We start from the raw sequence: 17,639 nt of genomic DNA on the forward strand, positions 1-17,639 counted from the left end.
TTTTTTTTTTTTTTTAAGATTTTATTTGTTTGACAGAGAGAGAGAGATTACACACAGGCAGAGAGAGGGGAAACCGACTCCCTGCTGAGCAGAGCCTGATGTGGGGCTCAATCCCAGGACCCTGAGATCATGACCCGAGCCGAAGAAAGAGGCTTAACCCACCGAACCACCCAGGCACCCCGAGAAGGGATTTGTTTTGAAAAACACCTAGATTCAGTGAATTGAAGATACAGGGATGCAGATTTTCCTTCAACATGCTGGAGACAAATTCACCAAAAGGAATTTTTGCATGAAACATGCATGAATTGTTTCATCCTAGATTTTGTCATGGCCAACCATCTCCCTCTTTTAGATCCTTGTCATGTCAATTGTCACCTTTTCAATGAGATATACTCTAGCCATCTCTATTACAATTCTTTTTTTTTTTTTTAAGATTATATTTATTTATTTGTGAGAGAGAACACAAGCAGGGGGAGTGGCAGGCAGAGGGAGAAGCAGGCTCCCTGCTGAGCAAGTAGCCCAGTGTAGAACTCCATCCCAGGACTCTGAGATCATGACCTTAGCCAAAGACAGACACTTAACAAAATGAGCCACCCAGGTGTCCCTTGTTAAAATTCTAATTTCACTTTGAACCATGTCACCGTTGCACTCCCCTTATCCTGTTCTTATTTCATTTTATATTTTTCCCCTTTTTAATAGGTTTTAAATATTTTATTGTTTTGTTTTATTTTGTTTTAAGTAAACTCTGTGTCCAATGTGGGGCTCAAATGCACCACCCGCAGATCAAGAGTCATGTGTTGTACCAACTGAGCTAGCCACGCACCCCATTTTATATTTTCTTCATAAAACATATCCACTTTTATACTCTCCATAGTTTAGTATAGCTCCAGTAACCACAGTGGTCATTTAAATATAAATTTTAATTAAATTTGAATAAAAATTTTTAAAAAATTGATTCAATAGCACTAGTCATGTTCAAGCTCAATAGCCACATGTGGCTACTATCTATCATATTGAACACTGCAGACATTACAGAGCATTACCATAATTGCAGAAAATTCTTCTGGGCAGCCATTCGATTAGAATGCAAGCTCCATGGGACTTGCCCTAGGAACACAGTAGACCTTCAATAATATTTGCTTAATGAATTAATGAAGGAGTGTAATGAAAAGTTATGGGAAGAGTAATAAATTAAGTGATCTAGACCTGACTAGATTGTGCATAGTACAAACAACACAGTGCCCAGTAGGCACACAGGAAAACTAGAACATTCAGAATGAAGTAAGTATGGATACTGAAAAGAAAACTATTTTACTAAAATCATTGCAATGGAACAAATATTGCAGAGTCTGATTTATAAGTGTTCCTCAAATAAAGAATGTGATCAACCTGGCAGGTTGGTGTTGAGTTTGATTCAGAATCCTAAGCAGTGAGTTTGGAAATAGCCTGATTTGGAAATCATGGCAGAGATTCAATTTGTCTATGACCTGAGAATATGACCTTATCAAATGAATTGTCCAAACAAATGGAAAGCAGAAAAAAGTTGAAAACAGAATGTTAGGGAACACACCAGATTTTAATCAAGAAGGAATTATTTAGGGGCACGTGGGTGGCTCAGTTGGTTAAGCATCTGCCTTCAGCTCAGGTCATGATCGCAGGGTCCTGGGATGAAGCCCCTTATTGGGCTCTCTGCTCAGCGGGGAACCTGCTTTTCCCCTTCTTCTGCCTCTGCCGCTTCCCCTGCTTGTGCTCTCTCTCTCTGTGTGTGTCAGATAAATAAATAAAATCTTAATAAAATTTTTTTTAAAAAGAAGGGATTATTTTCCTTGGTTCTTTAATGGCAAATTTCAAAAAGTTCTTTGGAATAAGGACCATTTTGTTCTATTAACAAAATTGTATTATGCAAAAGTGACCTCTGTAATAAATTGAAAGTCATATATTTCCATTACAATTATTGCATGGTTCTGTCTCCTGTTGTTAATAATGTAAAAAGAGATATTTAGAAGCACCAAAGAAGAAACTGCATTACTTCAAATTTTATTTGATTATATAATAATTTTAGCTTTACACTTTAATTCTATTTATTGTGTAGTAATCTTATTTGTATACTACCTTAAGCATATTTTTCTTTAATAAACTAGCAGTACTTCATTTCAAATCAGCAATGTGAAAAATAAAGGATATCTTAATAAACAAAATGTTAAAATCTACCTCAGCACCAATATGAGAGGCACTTACTTGTTCATACATAATGGTATGTATATATGTATGTTTTATTGAGATATAATCGACATATAACATTGTGTAAGTTTAAGGTGTACAAATGTGTTGATTTGATACATCTATATATTTCAATTAATTACCAGCATAGCATTAGCTAGCACCTCTGTCACATCACATAATTATCATTTTTTGTAGTGAGAACAATTAAGATCTAACCTCATAAACTTTTAAGTTTATACTATAGTAAGATTGACTATAATTACTATGTTGTACATTAGCTTTCCCCAATTTATTTACCTACTAGTTCCCTTAAACTACGTCTCCCCAGTTACCCCACCTCCCAGCCTCTGACAACCACCTCTCTACTCTCTGTTTTTACAAATTCAAGTTTTTTAAAGATTCCTCATATAATTGATATCATACTGTATGTGTCTTTCTCTGACATCTCACTTAGCAAAATGTCCTCAATAGCCATCCACGTTATTGCACATGGCAGCATTTCCTTCTTTCTCATGGCTGAATAATATTCCTGTGTATGTGGGTGTGTGTGTGTGTCTGACATTTTCTTTATCCTTTTATCCATTGAGGGACATGGAGGTTTTTTCTATATCTTGGCTATTGTGAATAATGCTGCAGTAAACATGGGAGTGCAGATGTTTTCAATACTTGTTTTCATTTCCTTTGGATATATTCCCAGAAGTGGGATTGCTAAAACCATGTATCAGATAAGGGATTAATATCTAAAATATATAAACTATTCATATAACTGAATAACAAAAACCCCAAAGTCCAATTAAAAATGCACAGAAGAACTGAATAGACAGTTTGCCACAGAAGGCATCCAAATGGCCAACAAGACACATGAAAAGATGCTCAACATCACTAATCATCAGGGAAAGGAAAAATCGCAAAACCATAATAAAAGAAATAAAAAATCAGAATCAAAGCTTCACACCTGTTAGAATGGCTATCATCTAAAAGATAAGAGACAACAAATGTTGGCAAGGATGTAGAGAAAAGGGAATCCTTGGGCACTGTTCATGGAAATGTAAATTGGTTCAGCCACTTTGGAAAACAGTATGGAGGTTCATTAAATATCAAAAATAATGTACAATGTTTTTATTAACATTCGAAGAGATTTTCCCATGTTAAAAGCATGGAATCTTTCTCTGATAAATATATTTCATGGAGCCATGTTACAAAAAAAAGATTATATAGCAATATATTATAAAACATACAGAGGTCAAATCTTGGATAGAGGTCTTGAATAACAATTGAATTGTTCAATCTGAATCTGGACTTAATCTACATCAAATGAGGATCAAGCTTTACCAACAATTCATATATTTTATTTTTACCTTCCATCACAGGGCAGTGTAGAGTAATGATTAAAGACTTGCCTTCCAAGGTGCTCAGTCAGTAGAGCGTCTGCCTTCAACTCAGGTCATTAAAGTCCCATGTCGGGCCCCCTGCTCTGCGGGAGCCTGCTTCTCTCTCTTCCTGCCACACCCCCTGCTTGTACACACACACACTCTCTCTCTCTGTCAAATAAATAAATAAAATCTTAAAACAAACAAACAAACAAACAAACAAACAAAAAACTTGCCTTCCAGAGACATATTGTGTGGTTTTGGACCCTGGTTCTAATTCCCTAGCTGTGTGATTCATGCAGGTTCATGCATGACTCTGTTTTTGTTTCCTTATCTATATGATCAAGATGACAGTACTTTTCCATCTAGTTATATTAAGAATTATAAGTAACATAGTTATAGTAGTGCCTGGAATATCTTAAGGGCTAAATAAGCGTTAGCCATCATAATTTTACCTCAGGCATTGTTACTCTTAGCCCCAAACTGTTATCTAACTTGTATTTCCTTCAATAGTTCACAAAAATCATATTTATTCTATTTAACTCTTTTTGAATCTGTATCCCTTTTTGACTTTTTCTCTTAATGTAAACAAGTGAACACATCCTTAAAAAAAAAAAAAGTCTTGGTCCCAAATCCTTCTTTCAGTTATTGTCTGTCTCTGTTCTTCTCTTTGTATTTGTTATAGTCACACATTTCATTATTTCCTCAATTCATAGCAATCCACTTAAGCAGAATATACCTTCCATCTCCCTGCACATTCTCTCTCAATCAGTACTCTCATCTCACTGATGAGACTGACTTTCTAAACACCAAATCGAATGAACACTTCCCCTTTGTTAGTTTATGAGACTTGTCTAGCTTCTACACTAGTGGTCAGTTCTTCCTTACACTCTTTTTGTCACTTAGTCTCTATCATGCTGTTCTTCCTGTTTGTCCCTCTAGTCTGTTAGTAGCTCTTTCTCATTGAAACTTACTAGTTTTTCTGCTAGTTATCACTTACATGCTGACGTATTCTAGGCAGATCTGTTCTAAGCTCTGTGCTCTCTGCGAAATCTGTTCTACACAAAGTCTCCTGATCAAAGGTGGGGTACATTGTTAAACATCCTCATCTAAACTAGGTATTTCTTATTTTTGTATTCTATTCTGAATTTTTAGCCCCTACCCCACCTTTGGTCAGGAGACTTTGTGTAGAATAATCACTGATAGTGTGAGTATACATTAGAAAAACTCTGTGGAAAGCTGCATATGCTCCCAGTATCTTGTTATGTTAACCCATTTTCTCAAGCCCATGTAAAACAATTTCAGAATTGCTAACCCATACAACTGTGAAAAGTATGATTCCCAAATTTAGTTCAATATTTTTGTCATTATTTGTGTGTGTGTTGACATTTACATACCGTGAAATGCAAAAATCTTAACTGTGAGATTTTATATATTTTGACAAATGCATACACTTGTGTACTGTTTTGAAACCTACGTCTTCCATCCAAGTGTATAATATTTCCATCATCCCGTAAAATTTTCCTCATGCCCCTTTCCTGGCTGCTCCACAGAGCCCTAACAGCCACTTTTCTGAAATTTTTCCCAATGAATTCTTTGTTTTTTTCTATTCTACAGCCTTATACAAAGTTACATAGCATATAACTTTTTTGTATTCAGATCTTTTTGTTCATTATAACGTCCATGATATTGAGTGTATTAGTAGTTCCTTTCTTTTTGTTGTGTTGTGTACCTTTATATGATACACCACAAGTTTTTTTTAACCATTTTCCTATTGGTGGACACTGGATTACATCCAGTTTTGGGCTATTATGAATAAAGCCTCTTTAGGATTCTTGCACAAAACTTTTAGTGGATATTTTAAAAAATTCTTTTAGAGAAGTGCTTAGAATTATAATTGCTCTATTATAGTATATGTGTATGATTAACTTTATTAGAAACTTCCTCATAGTCTTTTAAATATTTGTTATTTTATAAGCCAAAAAACAGTGCATTTCATTTTCTTCAGTTTCTTCACATCCTTTCCAATATTGGTGATATCGTCTTTTTCATTTTAGCCACTATTTATGTATATTTCATTATGATGTACCCATTTATTTTTTTTGCCTTTTTTTATTCAATTGTTTTCTTTTTATTGTTGAGTTTGGGAAATTCTTTATGTATTGTGGACACCAATAGTTTGTCATACATGTAATTTGCAAATAATTTCTCTAGGTCTTTGGTTTACCAAGTAACTTTCTTAATGGTGTCTTTTGATGAGCTAAAGTTTTAATTTTGATGAAACCTAAAGTGTAATTTTTTATTTGTTCCATAACAGATTTTTTCTGTTTGGCTAGGAAAGCCTTGCTTACTCAAAGTTACTGTTTTCTTCATGAAAATTTATGTTTAGCTTTTTTAGGGTTAGCTCTATGGTCCATCTTAATTTTGTGTAGGTTGTGAAGTAAGGGTCAAAGTTAATTTATTTTCCATATCCTAGGTATTCCAGCACCACTCATTGGACAGACTTTCCTTTTCCCTTTAGTATGTGTATAAGCACATGTGTGTATGCACACACACGTGCATGTGTGCATGCCTGGGTCAGATATCAGTTATCTGTGTAAGTGGGGGCCTCTTTCTGCACTCTCTATTCTATTGCACTGAACTATTATCTATCATTATGCAAGGATTACCATAACTTTATATTTAGTCTTAAAGTCAGGTAGTAGAAGTCCTTCAATGTAGTTATCCTTTATAAGTATATTTTTAGTCCTCTGTATCTTCATATACATTTTAGATTTGACATAATTGATTTTTACAAAAAATACCCTGCTTGGATTATTATTCCAATTGAATTTACTTTATATATCAATTTGAGGACACTTGACAGTTTGGCAATATCAATATCTCTCTTCATTTATTCAAGTCTTCATTAATTTTTCTCCTTAATATTTTGTCATTTTCATGACTGAAAGCAGATTAAATTAATTGTTCAGAAAAAAATTCATTAGTATTTTAAATGATATCGTAAATTTAAAATGTTATTGTAAGTGATTGTTTTTTTCATTTTTCATTTCTAGTGGATACAAATCCAAATGATATTTATACATTAATGTACAAATACATGTAGGGCTTTTTCTTTTGAATCATATTTCTGTTTTCACACAGAGTTGGGACAATTTTATTATATAGTGCACATCCTGGATGAGATGTAGGGATTCTGGGTTCTGATCACTCTCTCTTATTTTTGTTCTTGTTGGAAGTTAATTTGAATCACTTGAATCCCAACTCTCTACCTGCGCATATCACACTCCTCAGCCCCTACCTCCATCATGGGCAGGAGCTGAAACTGTTCATTTCCTTCAGCTTTTAGCTCTTGTATGTTCCCCACGTCCTGCTGTGTACATACACTATCCAAGAATATAAGCAGAATTCATATGCATATTTTAAGACTCTTCCTTTTGTGTCTCTCTCCTTCCAGATTTCTCCATCGCTTTGCAACTGTTCTGGCCCTGTCTTCTGACTCCTTAGCCAGCTGCACTGCCATCTTCTCCTTTAGATCTAGTAACCTCACAAAAATGAAGGCATACCCTCAGGCAAGAAGCCTATTACTCAGAAATTTTCTTCAATGCCCTTCCCTTTCCTCTAGTTTTTTTGTTTTTGTTTTTGTTTTGTCCATTCTTTAGTCCTCTTGAGTAGTTTTATCTCAGAATATGCAAATGGTTTTCTGCAGGAAGGTGATTCTTAAAGAATCTAGCCTAATGTATAGATTATTCATTTATGATGTAGTGTTTTCTTTTATGTTATCTGTTTAAGTTCTTTGCATCTCCTATTACATTAACCTGAATTTTCTGTATGTCTCGTCTTATCTGCACAACTAGCTCAAAACTTATTTGGAACAAGAAACAAATATAGTAGTGTCATTGCTGCCATGCTTAGATGATCACTTTACACATACATGTTCATTAAATAGACATTTTCTGGTTTGCTTCCAGAATCTAAATGCCTTCTATGCGATCAATTTCTAATTTTTCCTTTTTACCTATCAGAATCATATTCTGTAAGATATGAGTACACCAGGAAAAAAAGAGACACATCTTAACATAAGTACATTATATGTTTATTCTTTTTTATATGGCTTTCACTGTAAAATACATAGAGGAATATGTTAGGAGTTTTGATATAAATAATAAAAGGTAATCAGTTTCAACCATCTCTGACTTTTTATTCAATCTCCTTTAGAGAAACTGCTTCATCCAAAGATAAATCATTATTATCAAAATGTTCTTTGTACATGTACATTATAATGCAAATACTGCAATTCAAATTTCCATTTGCCTTCCCGTGGTTTAATAATCATAACATTTTTATTTCCAGGTCAAATGCCACTGACTTCAACTCATGAGATTATGAAATGAATTAATTTAGAGTGTGTGCCAGAATGAAAGGGAGGGTGGTAATGGATCAAGCTAAGTGAAGCTGTAAAAATGAAATCATTCCAGAGTGAAGAAGAGTTAAAATATGCTGAATTCCTTTCCATTTTGGGTTTAATATTAGTTCAGCTCATTAGGTAGAGAATGGATTAGGCTAATCCCAACTGTAATTATACATTCTATCAGGCATATAAAGGTAAACGAGAGAGGCAGTCTGCCTTGCCATAAAATTGAGGTTTGAGATAATCAGCGCAACAGAATTCAGCTGTCACTGAATGACATTCATTATGCGGCACAAGCCTAAAGCAGATGGAACTAACTCATTGTTGGCTGCATACTAGATGTCAAGAAACAAATATATTTAGCTAGTTTCTCAGATTTTAGCAAAATACTTCTATGGTACTGGCATTCTTTTAGATAATGCACATCAGAACCTGAAACCAGTTACCCCTGGGGAAAAGCAAGTAAAAATCAAAACGATCGCGTTATAGTACTTGAACACTGTACACTCGAGACTAAACCTTCGATTTCTATCCTTAATTTGGTGACATTTTCGAGCATGTTCCTATTTCTCGGGTTATGCAGCCTTCAAAGAAATTAAAGTTTAAGTTAATACGTTAGTAAAAGCTATTTCTTAAAAGAAATAAAAACAATTTACATTTTTAATTGGCTTTTCCTTGTTAAAGTACTAGGCTCTTAAGGTTTGTAGCAGATCAAGCTGCAAAATTCAAAAATAGTTTAGGAATGTGAGCCTTCTTTATGTTTGATTTTTCTGACGTTTCTCATATACTGTTCTCAATCACTGTAGCAGTTGAGTCAGATATTTTTCTGGTATTTCATTATAATTCCTCTAGTTATTTTAGTGACTATTTCCAGTCTGTTCCAAACTCCCATCAACATTATCATATTTCCGGTCCTGCTTCAAACTATTGCAACTCAAGATTTCAGCCAAGTGTAATTGAAAAAAAAAAAAGAAAAAAGGAGATCACATTGAGTGTGCAGGTAAGGTATTTGTCATTAATGTTGTATGTGAAATCTAATCTGAGTAATGTGAAAAGTAAGAATACTAGATTTAGAGGGGTGGTGAACATATAAAAACCGAGGAACATTAATAGATTGTTGGCCCTTCTAAGGTCAAAGAATTTTTGAAGTCAGGTTACTGGAGGGAATAATCTTCAGAGCAAAAGGCTTGAAAATCGTATTATTGAAGGATGAGCTTGCATATATTGGTATTGGCTAAATTCCTGTATGATCATAGAATGGCTGGCTGGGAAGAAGATCATGGAAGGAAAGGAGGTCCAGAAACAGAGAAGCCAGGGTCCTAAAAGAATTATCTACATTAATATTAAAGACACCAATATTTATGAGATGTTTTATTGAGAGTGTCATGAATATGGTTAGTGAGTGAACAGAGATGTGTATGAATGAACAAATGTATGTACATAGCTGTGTATGTACCTACATATGTAGTAGAAGGATTAGTTCAAATAGAACATAGCTCCAATTTAGTCTTAGCTGATGCATTGAGGGGTTAAAAAAAATGAAAAGCATAACCACACTCCTGGTCCCAATCATACACAGTTTTGTGTTACGGTTAAATGAATATGTCTTACCTTCTCTCCTTCAAGATATTTTAATGGCTTAATCTTTATATTTCACAGCATGGTATGTAAGAAAGACATTTGTGGTGAGGAATTAAATAAAGAGTCAGCTTGAAGAAGTAGCATTTGTTTTTATCAAATCTTGACATTTAGTGGCAAAGCTGGTATGCACATATGAACAGTGGATTTGTTTTTTTTAAATAACATTAGCCAAGGTTAATTGACTTTTTACTCTGTGCGTCATATTCAAAACACTTTGCATGCATTGCATTAGTCCCACTATTTTTCCTTAACTTTTTTATTTTTATACCTATTTAGTGTTGTTCATTTAATAGCTTTACTGAGTGATGGAACCATCACCATAAACTGGCTTTAGAACATTCTAATCCCTCCAGTAAGATCCCTGTGCTCGGTTACAGTTAATCCTCATTATCAGCCCTAACCCCAGACAATCACTAATCTACTTTCTGTTTCTATAAATTTGTCTTTTCTGGACATTTCATATGAATGGGATCTTACAATACATAGTCTCCAGTGTTTGGATTTTTTCACTTAACATAATGTTTTTAATGTGCATCATTGTTGTTGAATGTATCAGTACTTCATTCCCTTTTATTGCCAACGAGTATTCTTTCCTATGGATATCCTGCTTTTTGTTTCCATTTACATAGGTGGACATTTCGGTTGTGCCCATTCTGCATAAAGCTGCTGTGAATATTATTGTGCAAATCTTTGTGTAGATAGATGTTTTCATTGACCTTAACTAGATATCTAGGAATAGAACTGCTGGGTGGTCTGTTATAAGAGAGGTATTCTTAAAGATAGATTTTATTTTCAAAAGCAGGACAGATGCTGGTTGTAGTTAAATAATCCAAATTCAGGGCATCTGGGTGGCTAAGCGTCTGCCTTTAGCTTAGGTCATGTTTTCAGGGACCTGGGATCCAGCCCCCCATCAGGCTTCCTGCACAACATGGAGTCTGCTTCTCTTTCTGCTTCTCCCTCCGCTCCCTCCACCCCCTACACCTCTGCTTGTGCATGCACGCGCTCTCTCTCTTCTAAAGAAATTCTTCTTAAAAAACCCGAATTCATCGTGATATACTATCCTAGGTATAGAACTCCTAACTGAAAATATAGATAATTTTAAATTTATATATACACACATACACACTCACATGCATGTCTTATTTAATGGAAATCTAATTGCTGTATGTCTTTCTTTCTTTCTTTCTTTCTTTCTTTCTTTCTTTCTTTCTTTTTTTGCTGATGGAGATACTATGAGAGGGAAAGCTTCGGGAGTTGAGTGTGGTAGATGGTGATGGCTTTGTGGGGGAAATAATGTCTAAGTCAGTATCAGAAGATGAATGTGAGTGAGCAACATGAAGAGAAACTAACAACATTTCAGTCATAGGGGACAGCATGTGAAAATCTTTGTGGCAGGAGGGAGCATGATGATTTTTGAGAAGTGGGAAGAAAGACAATGTGGCTGGCATTATGTTAACGAGGGGACAGGTTGAGTCTTAGACTTCAGCATTTTGTTCTGGTTCCTATAGTCAGTGAGAATCACTGAAGGGATCTAAGCAGATAGGTGACAAAATGCACTAGTCTTTTCTGCATAGGAAAATAGTGATTAGTCAGGATTCACAGTGAAAGTTGGGAGATCACTTGTCATCTAGTTGGGTTGTTTGTTTTGTTTTGTTTTTTCGTTTGATTCTTTTGTTTTGTTGGGGTTTTTTTTGGTAAGTTATTTATCACGTTGATACTAAACAGGAAAAGACATACCAGTAACTATTAATTCATTGTTATGTGCTCTGTCCCCAAAAAGAACACTGTAAAGAAATTAGTGAATGATCCCTAAATATTTGAAAATGGATCAATTAACAAAAAAATGCACAAATATAAAATCAATTATAAAACATGAAGACAAATATACAAGATTCCTTTTAATCCATAAAATGATAAGCTTCATAACAAAAAGAACAAAACTATATATGAACTCTTGGCTATATGCAATATTGTCCATTAGATGACTATAATTTATGAACATCACTCAATATTTGTGTCACTACTGATAGGGATAATAATAATAATAGCTACCAATTATGTAATGCTAACTGTGGTAGGTACTCTAAGTAGTATTTATCCTCAAAATAATGCCATCAAATAGTTACTTTCAGAGAGCTAAAGTTCAGGAAGATAATGTGTCTTGCCCAAAACCTCACAGGTTATAAGTAATGGAACAGATTTTCCAGTAATGTTTCACTCACAGGAAGGATGCTTACTAGACCTGCTGTTTTGCCTTCCTCCAAGCTCTTTGTAAAATAAAAGTTATATATTCCAAAACCATTTCTATAACAAATGGGATCAAAGTCATAGAAAGGTTTGTAAAGTGGCATTTCAAAAGCCTAGCTTTTATCCCACTTCTCTTCACCAGCTCTCTGCTTTGGATGAAGTAATTCACACATAGAAAATATAGTAACCTACCCTGTCATTAATAAGTAAATGGACCTTTAGAAGTGAGCAATTTTTTCCCTTCCTGCCTATCAGTTTGACAAGGCCAACTATTTAACGAGCAATTTGTTATATGTCTAAAATTTATCTTAAGGGTATAAAATTGGGAAAGATGAATAGAATGAAAGGCAAATGACTTCCAAATGAAAAAAGAAGTACTCAGGGCAAAGAAATGAACCATTTTGGATCCTATAATTAAAAGGAAATAATTGAATATTTTATAGTCATCTTAAAAAGTCTATTTAGAATATTAAAGTTAGGGTTATACCTATAATCACATATTTCTCTCCTTTTCTCTACTTGCTAATATTATTCCTAATTTAGAGTATTTCTTGATGGCACTGTATACTAAAGGAATACACAGAGATTTTTCTCAGATTTGGTGATGGATTTTAGAAGCTACAAATGGTAAAACTTATTGACTTGTCATTTACTGATGTTTGATATTCATGGTCATAAACTAGGCAATATTGCTGATGAGAAAAAAATTACTTCTTGAAGCCCTTGCGTCCTTTTCCATTAAAAAAAAAAAAACTAAATAGTGCTTGAAATAAAAGGTAATTTTATAAATTCTTTGTTAGACTTTGCCATTGGGCTTTTATGCAAATGGGTACTTGTAGACATAATAACTAAATGAGAGTGAAAAATGCTAACAGAGTTCACTTAAGCAATGTCAATGAATGTTTCTTTTGACAATAAATAGTGACAGATGGCTACCTTCTTAGTGACAGTTGCTAACTATAATGGTTTGACACTTAAAAAGGGCACTTCCCTAATGACACAAGAGTGCCCTTTCCTGAAAATTATTTGGACACCATTCTTCTTATAATATGACTATTAATGTGATGCTAAATGAGTTATTTTCAAAAGGAGTGTTTTGCTTTAACCCCAGTTGTAGGCAATCCATAAGAATTGTTGCAATGCTTGTGTTCTCTGCCTTGCAAAAATGTCAGAGCATTTATACTATTTTTCTTAAATCATTGACATGCAATAAATTTTATGAATCCATTATGCAATTGGTAAAAAGATACATAATATCTATCTGATAAATTGCAAAATATCATTACATGTCTTTAGGGAGTTGATGATACAATGAGAAATACTAGACAAACAATGAATATTATGGTTTTAATTAAGGATCTGTATCAGTACTTCCTAATTTAATTCAATTCATTCATGCTCTTACACTCTAAAGTATCAGCCTACAAACATGTGATGAGATTAGAAACTGTACAATTTTGGGTTGCCTCCTAGATCCACCCCCCCACCCTTGCCTTCTCACCACCCTCCTTAGAACTGGGTCTCCCTACCTGTACTTTGTAATATCATATGATTTTATTCATGGATCTTGTTACCCCCCCCTATACTTTCTCAAATTTTTACTCATTCTAGCCGTACATTTCCCAAGGCTTGTGTCTGAAGAAAACAAACTGGTCCATCATCTTTTGTAAAAATGGCAGCGAGAGCTTTCTCCAACATTAGAAGAGGTGGTACAGATGGACATTTTTTAAAAAAGCATTGATAATCCATGTACTACAGCCCCATTATTGAAGAATGATAAGCTAGTGCTTTTAAGACTACATCTCTTACTTATAAAAATGACACAGAGGAAGAATCATGCCTCCTCTCATCATATTTCCTCTAAAATCCCTTTGGGTGTCCCTATGGTGTCCATTGAGACACCATAAAGTTTTGGTGGTATGTAGAATAATCTGAACCTTGCATGATAATTCCTAAGTTCTTATTGGAAACATTTTAAAAAGTATGATATATGTATCAGTAAATATGGTATAAGTGATTTATACCTTCCAGCTAAATTCTTTTGGTAAATTGAACTCTACAAAATGGTGTTACATGAAGATATAGCTATTCATGTGCCACAACTTAGTTTAAAAAAAAAATTCCTTTGAGAAGATACAGGCTTTTAAAAATATTATTGAATTGGTTAACATGAGATTGGTATAATAATATTTTTTGTAATTGAACAGACACACACACACACACACATACACACACACAGCCCTGCATACCGCGGTTTCCTATTGCATATTGTATAAACAGATCCCTATAACTTTTAGCACAGAAACAGTATTTTTCATACAGAATAATGAAAACTAATTCAAACAACTACTGTCAGCATTTTTGGGTTCCTGCTAATATCTATCATTAGAAACGTGAGGGACATTGCCATTTAACTTTTTAGAATTTCTTCATATGTTAAATGCAGGGGTAAGATAAGAGTAGTGGTTAGATAACCTAAACATTTTTTTTAGTGCTATTATTCTTTAACATTTCTAAAGAATTCTTTATTTAGAACCAATTGATAATTGGAAGCACCACCTGGTGTCATGGTTAACATTTTTTTTTTTTTAAGCAGGTTACACACTGAGTGTGGGGCTTGAACTCACAACCTAAGTCATATGCTCTGCAGACAGGCAAGGCACCCCCCAATCTGGTGTCATGAAAGGTAATTTCAGGCAAAGCTTTAGCTTGCTTTTTTTTTTTTTTTTTTTAAGGTTTTATTTATTTATTTGGCAAAAGAGATACAGCGAGAGTGGGAACACCGGCAGGGGGAGTGGAATAGGGAGAAGAAGCCTCCCCGCCTGAGCAGAGAGCCCGATATGGGGCTCGATCCCAGCACCCTGGGATCATGAACTGAGAGCAAAGGAGACACTCTAATGGCTGAGCCATCCAGGCGGCCCAGCTAGCTATCTTTCAGCAACATGTGTCATCAGTTTATGGGAGGAAAAATGTGTCACAGATTATGTTAACAAGCACTCATTTAATGCTATTCAAAACACCACTTTATAAGCATGACTGACATATTACATATTACTGTTTCCACATCACAAGTATGGTCTTTTGATTATTTACCTAGTTTTCCATGCTTGAACATTAGTATTCTAATATCAGTTTGGAAGATTATCTGACCTGACCATTTCATTTAGAGATGTTTTTATTCAAATAAAGTATTATTAAATAAATGGATTAAAATAAAATCTTATCTCAATGTAAATTTTTTAAAAATATATTTCTTTGTGAGAGAGAGAGAGAGAACAAGTAGGGGGAGGGAGAAGCCAGAGGGAGAAGCTGACTCTGCGGTGAGCATGGAACCAGGTACAGAACTTGATTCCAGGACCCTGGGATCATGACCTGAGCTGAAGGCGGATGCTTAACCAACTGGGCCACCCAGGCATCCCTCAGTGTAGTTTTTCTAAGTACTCAGTTGTAAATGTTGAAAATGTCTGAATAAAAGATGCCATTGAATGTTATAAGAAGGAAAAAGTGCTTAAGATGGGTTATGGAGTGGTTCAAGTCACCCATTTTAACCTTTTTTGTCCAGTATCTTTGTTCATTTGGATAACCATACCTGGGGTTCTGGCATGAAATTATTTCCTAAGAATCTAATTTCTCTGAGTTCTGCATACTGGAAAAAATAAAGTGAAACATTTAAATGAGGATTTTTATATACACATGAATTATCTTCACAATATGGACTTAATAGGTTTCTAGTGCTTTAGAGAATAGGGTCCTCAGTTATTGCCATGTTGGGGAAAATCACAGAGTTAGCAAACACTAACTTACTTTGTGAGAAAATCAGACTTCATGTAACTGACCTCAGCTTCATGAGTTAAAAGAAATGAACAGAGAATTTGCTAATTTCTCATTAATAACTAAGGAACAATCTTTCTTTTTTTAATGCAGCAGTTTTTTAGAGGTACTCTTCTAGAATTTACTACAGCAGTGGCAAAAGAAAAACTACCTTGTTTATCATTACAGATTTTAAGAATAGAATTTTAAACAGTAAATAGCATGGCATAAAACGTTTTAACCAGTTTGGATTCAGCAATCCCATAATAAAATCTAAATGAGACTAATTAATGATCTTATAAACCATTTTAAATTCAGAATTAAATTTGGCAAGTAATTATTCAGAAACATGCACAAAATATATTTTAAAGAATGCTTGACCCTAATCAATCATCAAGTGTCTATTTGCCTGTGAGGATAAATCACATTCTAACATTTAACCATCTGTCAGTCAACATTATTTATTGAATACCTGCTGTGTATGGAAGTTAACCTTAAAACAAATCAATCACAAAAAAGTCAAGATTTTAATACAGAATACAAGCAAATGAAAGTAAGTACATCAATTTCTGACCAACAATTTAATAAGAAATTGCTTTATTATTTTGCATTTCTATCATATATGTACTCTTAGAATGTGTTATTTGGCTATACTACAAATACAGGCCTTTGATTTGAAAATCAAAATACTATAGTATGCAAGTGTGCTCTCAGGAACTCTCTTCAAGCTAGAATTATCCCACTATTGCCACACATTTTCATAGAGGACTTTCCCAGTATTGCTGAATAAGTCATTAATTAAAGGACTAATACTGACCCATCACCCAATCATCCTGGGATAGGATGCAATAGGATAACTTCTCTGCATCAGATAATGTTACTACCAATGTGCTGAGTGAGAATTATAAAGAAATCCTCACTAGGTCCTTTTGTTTTTAAATACAGACACTATTTTCTCTCTTACATTACTAGTTGAGTCTATTAACATTTTGTGTACATATTAGGTACTTAATATATTTCACATCTTTTATTCATTTTACTACCATCCCCAGTTAAAAAATACAAATCAAAAAATAATATTGGGGTATTGCATAATGTGAGTTGTTAGAATATAAGAGATCTCATCTTCAAAATAAGGATATTTAGAGCCTGGACTTTGAAAAGAGGGAGGTCCGCTATTTTAGTTTAAGCTAAAAAAAGGAAAGAAACATGAAAAGAAGGAAGAAACAAGAGAAGGAAAGAAAGAAGAAAGAAAGAAGGGGGAAAAGGAGAAAAAGGTGGTGGGAATAGGAAGGAAAGGAGAGAAAGAAGGAAAAAGATATATATGTCCCAGTTTCTAAAAGTGTCTTGGAATAGTCTTATCATTAAAAAAAAATTAGTTCCATTAAGAAAATAAATTTCATTCAGAGTTTTATTTTATTAACTTTTAGTAAGAAGTATACTCATTGGGGTGCCTGGGTGGCACAGTTGATTAAGCATCTGACTCTTGGTTTCTGCTCAGGTCATGATCTCAGGGTCATGGGATGGAGCCCCATATGCAGCTCCATGCTTGGCTGGGAGTCTGCTTAAGAGTCTCTTTCCCTCTGCCCCTCCCCTCACTCATGTGTTTCTCTCTCTCTCTTTCTCTCTCACAAATAAATAAATAAGTATTTTTAAAAATATTATGGGGGACCCAATATAAGCCAAATAATCTTCAAAAATTACAATAAATGTGGAGGAATTGCTTCCTGATTTCAAAACTTACAACAAAGTTAAAATAATCAAAACTGTGGAATTAGCATAAAGACTAATGGACTAGAATAGAGAATCCAAAATAAGTATAACTTCACAGATGTGATCCAATGATTTTTTTTTTTAAGATTTTATTTATTTATTTGACAGAGAGAGATCACAAGTAGGCAGAGAGGCAGGCAGAGAGAGAGAGAGAGAGGAGGAAG

The sequence above is a fragment of the Mustela nigripes genome, chromosome X (assembly GCF_022355385.1).
Source record: "Mustela nigripes isolate SB6536 chromosome X, MUSNIG.SB6536, whole genome shotgun sequence".
In the NCBI taxonomy this organism is placed as follows: domain Eukaryota; kingdom Metazoa; phylum Chordata; class Mammalia; order Carnivora; family Mustelidae; genus Mustela; species Mustela nigripes.